Source organism: Nyctibius grandis, chromosome 7 (assembly GCF_013368605.1).
Source record: "Nyctibius grandis isolate bNycGra1 chromosome 7, bNycGra1.pri, whole genome shotgun sequence".
NCBI classification, from domain to species: domain Eukaryota; kingdom Metazoa; phylum Chordata; class Aves; order Nyctibiiformes; family Nyctibiidae; genus Nyctibius; species Nyctibius grandis.
The window spans coordinates 9791597-9797917 of NC_090664.1; positions in this window are offsets into that span (position 1 = coordinate 9791597).

The following is a 6321-nucleotide window of genomic DNA, read 5'->3' on the forward strand; positions in this document are numbered from 1 at the left end:
AAAGAACTAGAAGTTGCCTTCTATTATTTAAGCTAGAATTTAGTATGGGTCAGTCAGCCTTCTCAAAATCGAAGATGCTGCATATTCGCTGTCTCTTGCTGTATGCAAAAGAGCTGGTAAATCATCCTCATTTCTAGTGCTCACACAGTCTTCTCTAAACACTTTGTACTAGAAAGCTAGAAGGAGCAGTGCTGACAATTGTTCTTTTATATAGGATCTCTGGATTTTTCCCTGGATTCAGCTGTGGTCTGTAGGAAGAATAAACAATAGAAGGTTTTGTTTTATGGGAGCAGGGATAAGCCTAAACTCACTGCAAAAAAGTAAAGATATATGAATGAACTTTTCATCTCTACGGTAGATTGACTATGTCTCTAGTGACAAAGCGTGTGCCACTGTTTTCTAGAACTATCCTCCGATTTTCATACAGTTAGGTAAATTTTTTATTTTCAATTTCTCTTGCTGCCAACACTCTCATTGTTACAGCATGCATAAATCAAGACTTGTTTCTGTCGTTTCCCTGGTATATTTCAAATGGAGAAACAATCTAGCTCAGAGACAGTGTTGCAAGAGACAAGATTGATCTTACAAGCTTATTGGTCTATATTCAGTCATATTCATGTGTTAATGAAAGCCCTGTTAATATGTAAAAATTGAGAGTGAATAAAAAAAAAAAAAAAGTGATCAAAAGCTCTCTGTGTGTAAGAATTTAAAAGAAATTACTGAAAAAAAAATCATGTTGCTACCCAAGAAGCTTATATAATCTCAAGCTAGTTTAAGGCACAAATAACAAAACTTTCCTTCGTAATTATTCGATATGGGCTTGCCTAGAGGGATCAGTTCTCTTTCCTGAAGTAACAATGCTGTATCTTTCACATCTGCCAGAGCTGAAGAATGAAACATTCAGAGGTCAGACTTTCTTAGTGCAAGATCATTCATCTGTCATTTTTGCTTTTGTGCCTGACAAATCTAACACTCTCACGCAGAAATAGGAATGTATGGGGAGCTGCCCACATTTATTGAGAAATTTGTTTTTTAATGAGGGACCTGGGGAAGATGTGGGTCAACAGATTAAAGCTGTTCACACCCTGTACATTTTCCTGCCTTCACTGGCTGTCATACTTCAAAAATCTGTTCAAAGAGACAACGTGTTTTGCTGTTTCTAGAGGATATGACATCAGACACCACTCCTAAAATACACTGCTCTGCAAGGAAAGGTGGTTAATTCAACCAACTGGTATCACTGAGGAAAAATAAGCAAGTTCTCAGAATTGCAAGGCTCCATTCAGGTTCTTCAGATACTGTAGATATGTCTAGCAGGGACAGCAGATATACAACAGAAGCAGAAAAGTTTAACTTTATTCTTTTCAAGCATGTGAGATTTCTTTAACAAGGAAGGTGAAATTACTTTTACTTTGGACATGACAAAATATCAGTGTAAAAACTGATACTTCCTCCTTCTGATCTGATCTTGGTGCTGCTTATTCTGTGGGAAGACACATAAAGAGCTGGAGTTATTTTGAAGTACACCGTATTGGTTAACTCTGTTCCTGATGAAGGTCATAGAATGAGAATGAAACCATGTGCTGTGCCATGTACTGTTGTTCCCGAGACTGAAACTCTAGAGAGCAGGAGATGGAGCTTTCTTGGCAGCTAACTCATACCTGCAGAAATCCCTTGTTGCAGATGGTGAGAGGTGTGAAAACTATAGCTGCTTTCAAAGTCGAGGTAACTGATTGTTTAATATGCCTTCAGCCTGTGTTAAAACAACAGTTGAAGGTGGAAGAGGAGGAGATAATGATAAAGACAATAAATGAACCTCCCTTGCTGCCTTGGAAGTATGAAGGAAAATATATGAAGTGTAGATCATATGCCTTTATCTTACCAATAAACTTGATGAAATGTTTATGGGATTGTGATAAACATATTATTAAGCAAGTGAAAGTACGGCTTTGTGTTGTGTCCTGTACTGTGATATCTGAAAAGTCAGTGTGTTAAGAAATGCTGCTGGATCTTTGACATTGTTTAGGGAATGTAAGATTTCATTAACTTCAGTGCTTTAAAGTAGGTTCATGGTTTAAGTGCTATTATTGTATTTAAAAGCTCAGTAACCCAAAGGACAAAATTTGCCCCTTTACCCACAAACCGCAATATGAAGAATCTTCTCCAAGCTGTGATGCTTGCCCTCTTCCCCAGTTTTTAAGTGTAGGGTTAAATCTGCTTGGCATTTAATCATAGTGTAGGATTGGACTTGCAGCTTGAAACACTACCTCTTCATTGGCAGCGGAGGAGGATCAGAATCAGTTGAAGATACACTGATAGGCATGTTAGAAGAAGACTCCAGTGTAGAATTAGTGGGGGGAGGAGGCAAGTGTAGGAGGACTTCAGCCTTCCCACCCTGCCTCCCCTTCTTCCCCCTCCCTGAAATGTTCCCTAGTGGGATATTTGCTCCAGCCTCTGATGCTGAAGTCATGACTCTGTGGCTTTTGCAGTTTTGGTGTCCATATCCACTTCCATGCCTTTTCACTGTTGGCTTTCCTCAGCCCCAGTCAGATCAGGGCTGTATCTGTCCCTAAATAGAGTTCAGTGTGTCCTCTGGTTTACAGTGTACCTGTTTGTCTCTTGATTGCACACTGTGATTAAACGATAAAGAAAAGTGAGGATATCATTCACTGAGCTGCAATAAACTAACAGCCAGAACAAAAAAATTCCAAGTCACTTGCTTTTTATCTAAATAGATAGGTATCAGCTGCCTCTATTTGGCTAATGCTTAACATAGACTTTTTGGTCCTTTATGTTAGGAAAACAAAGGTATGTCATGTCACCATGCCTATGTCACAGGGACACATTACCCCCACCTAAAAAAGAATTCTGCCCCAATCAGATACACACTTTCTGTTAATGATTTCAGTGCTGGCATGCAATATTCTTTCAGCCCATTTTAAGACTGAGTTAGAGGCGTGTTCAGCTGTCCAGAGGAGCTGGGCCAAGGCTTGCCAGGAGTATGAACAAAATGGAGCATCTGTGCCCTGCAAATAGAGTAATCTGCAATGGCAACAGGGGCCCTAAGGAGCTGTGCATGATGTTCTTGCTGCCGCTGGCAGGACACATCACCTTCTGCCTCATATTCTCTGATCCTTCCTTAAATGGCAGCAGAAAACAGAAGACAGCGGTTGATGTTGGGAGTTGTAAGGAGTGGGGCTGTAGTCGTTCTTAGGCCACTCAGCATTCTAGACAATTGCCTTGTTTGGGTTCAAAGCTGCACTCTTGATGTCTGAGATAAACTATTCTGCATAGTGGCCAGCTTCTTCTCCATTACATTGATGCAAATATAGAGTAACTACACAGAAGTTGATGAACTTATTCCAAATATATTTCCCTTGAGGTTTACACAGCTGTTCTTCCACTGACGTTCTTCTCAGCATCTTCTGATCTTCTGCATTTTGGGGCTGTGTTTGGGATATGTGCAACTGCTGCTCCAGATCCTCATTTGGTTTGGGTTGGATTAGCTCTTTATCTTTTATAGAGTTGCACTGGCTTACAGGGGCTTCAAAATAAAGGAGAAGAAGGATGGTAAAAATCCATTTCCTCCACCAGTTCTGATGAAAAAGCATTATTAAAAAACTGGATCACAGTGTTGATGCAAAAAGAGATCAAATTCCCGATCCAACCTTCATCTGGAATTTTGCTGGACTGTGAAGCTCCCTCCTCTCAAATGTGAGCACTTTCTCTCCAGTTCCATGTGATTCACCTTTGTCATCATAAAATACATGACTCGAGAAGCAAGACTGACATAGAGGAGTTGCAGATTAAGATGCAACTTGGTAGTTGTGTCTTAACAGATGATTACTATAATATCAGAACAAAGGGATTTATCTGGCATTATTCCACACAGTGATGGTACTTATTTTGGTCTTAGGCCATCAGTGAGTCACAAACCTGAATTTTGTGCAGTGTAAAAGCCCTTTATTCTTTTTTCCCAAATTCCGTGAATGTATTCAAGCAACCTGCTTGGGTGTGATGGACTGTATCACATAACCAGACTGCCACTGCAGGAAAGAGGTAAGGTTTGTAAATTGCTAGAAGACAAAGATCTTTAGACCACTAATACTATCTAGTCATTTAGACTTAGTAATGAGTTGTATGGGACTGACATGTTGTTTTGACAGTGGGAGGTGAGATATTTCTCGTACTGTAGGAAAAGAATATTTTCTTCCAGCCAGCCATCATCACAGCTGTCTAGGTTGGACAGAAACCAGAAGTGTTTCATCCAGGTGCTGACATAAGTCCAAACAACCACCTCCCTGTGTGCAATCAAGCATCAAGCTATTGTCCTTGTGCACCTTAGAATACCTGAGGGGTTTGGATTGCTGCTTTTTTAAAATTTTAATAATTATATTTAACTTTGAGGTAGGCTACAATAACTATGATTAAAGCAATTGTTCTGCTCAGCTGGAATGATTTCTGATCATGCCCTAGCACAATGCTGCAAAATTTGAAATGCAAATACGTGGGAAGGAAGAAATGTTCTTTCAATAACTTTTTTATTTCTATTGGAATAAAACAAAAAGTCCTTTATAAAAATCCAAGCTGAGGTCAAATATAAGCCAGCAATTTCTCGTAAATATTGGATCTTACTGGTAATGAGCATCATCTACACATGTGGATAGTTTAGGTTTTGGTACTTAAATCCTGAATTAGGAGTGAAGAATTAGTAAATTAGCTGTTTGCTTCACCTTCCCCACCTTCCCCCTTTCGGTTCTGTTCCTGTGCAATTATCATCCTTCAGTCTCTTTGGATTCTTGGATTTTTGGTTATTTTTGCTCTTGTTCTTTTTAATCAGTGAATCATTTTATGCTAGGATGTAGGAATACTTTCATGACACATTTTCAACTCTTTCTTGATCAAGTGTTTTCTTGAGAGGCTGGTGATTGATTTAAATATTGCCACAAACATTTTGTGAATGAAACTGTCAGAAATGTTACAATGGAAGAGTCTGTTTTTATGTCACTGCACTGTGTCTATTAATACTAACTAGGCTGAATAGTGGTATTACTTCAAAGATCTCCTTGGCATTTCCAGTGTAATTTTCATTGACTGTCAATATGGTTGTTAGAAGTAAACTGTATATTTTTGCTTTAGGTTATATATCCAGTTTCTCTGACATTAAATCGAACTAAAATAAATATTGCATATCAGGGTGATAGAAATTGAGAGGTTTTGCAGACTTCCAACTAACTTAGAAGTGACATTGAGCTTGTTCTGTCAGGTATTTTTATCTGCCTCTACAAAGACCCTTGAAAAGATGTCACATTTTCTTACCTACTATAATCCTGTGTTGTCCGTGTTTGTCTTCACAGACACATCAATAAAAATTATAAAAGGTGTAAAAGTGCCTTTTGCAGAAATATGGGACAAACTATCCAGAAGGCAATAGCTAAAGTGATGAACAGACAGAATGGTACTGGCTATTAACCTGTTGTTTTGTTTTGGGATCTGTTACTTACTGAGTTGGTGGGAGGGAGAATAAGCAAGTTGTGCGTAGGAGGGGTAACAGCTTCAAGGACCCATTTTCATAGAAAAAGAAGTGCCAGTAGAAAGAAGATACGCTTAAAGTCATTCAGGGAATTGGCCAAGGCCTTTCTGAGCTGCTTCCACTGCTACGACAGATTAATGTTACCTTCAAATACTGATCATTCTTGGAAACAACCAAGCAACCCATTAATTAGCATCTTAGTTGATAATTATAATGTGGGTTTAGTTTTACAAAGTGTGAGTTTATAGGTTACATTTATAACATGTTGGGCTTTCCAAGGAATTTGGGAAAGCTCTACACTAAGTACAGGTAAGCCAGCCACAGCACCTTGGATAACTGTAGTACAATCCAGGCTATTCTACCTGCATAACTGACTTGGACTTCAGTAGAGGCCACATGCTTAGGCATGAGCACAAAATGGATAACCAAGATTAATTCTTCAGGTAACGGAGAAAAATGCTACCCAAAGGAATCCTGAGTGTAATGGATACATGATTAGGTTCATGTTCTGATTGACATCAGTAGATGCAAGGTGGTAGCCAACAAAATAAGCTTTCTTTTGATTTACATTTCACCAAGCATGACAGAATTGGTCAATATTCACCATGTGATTCTTCACATTTTCTACACGTTCTGAATAGTGAATAATTCATAACGTACTTTCAGTTAAACTGTGAATCTTTTCTGTTTGGTCAGCTCTAGATCAGAGTATTGTCTAAACTTAATTTAAAGGAAACAATAAGAAAAATGCAATAGCATGAAAGGAAAGTTTATTTCAGTGCAAACCA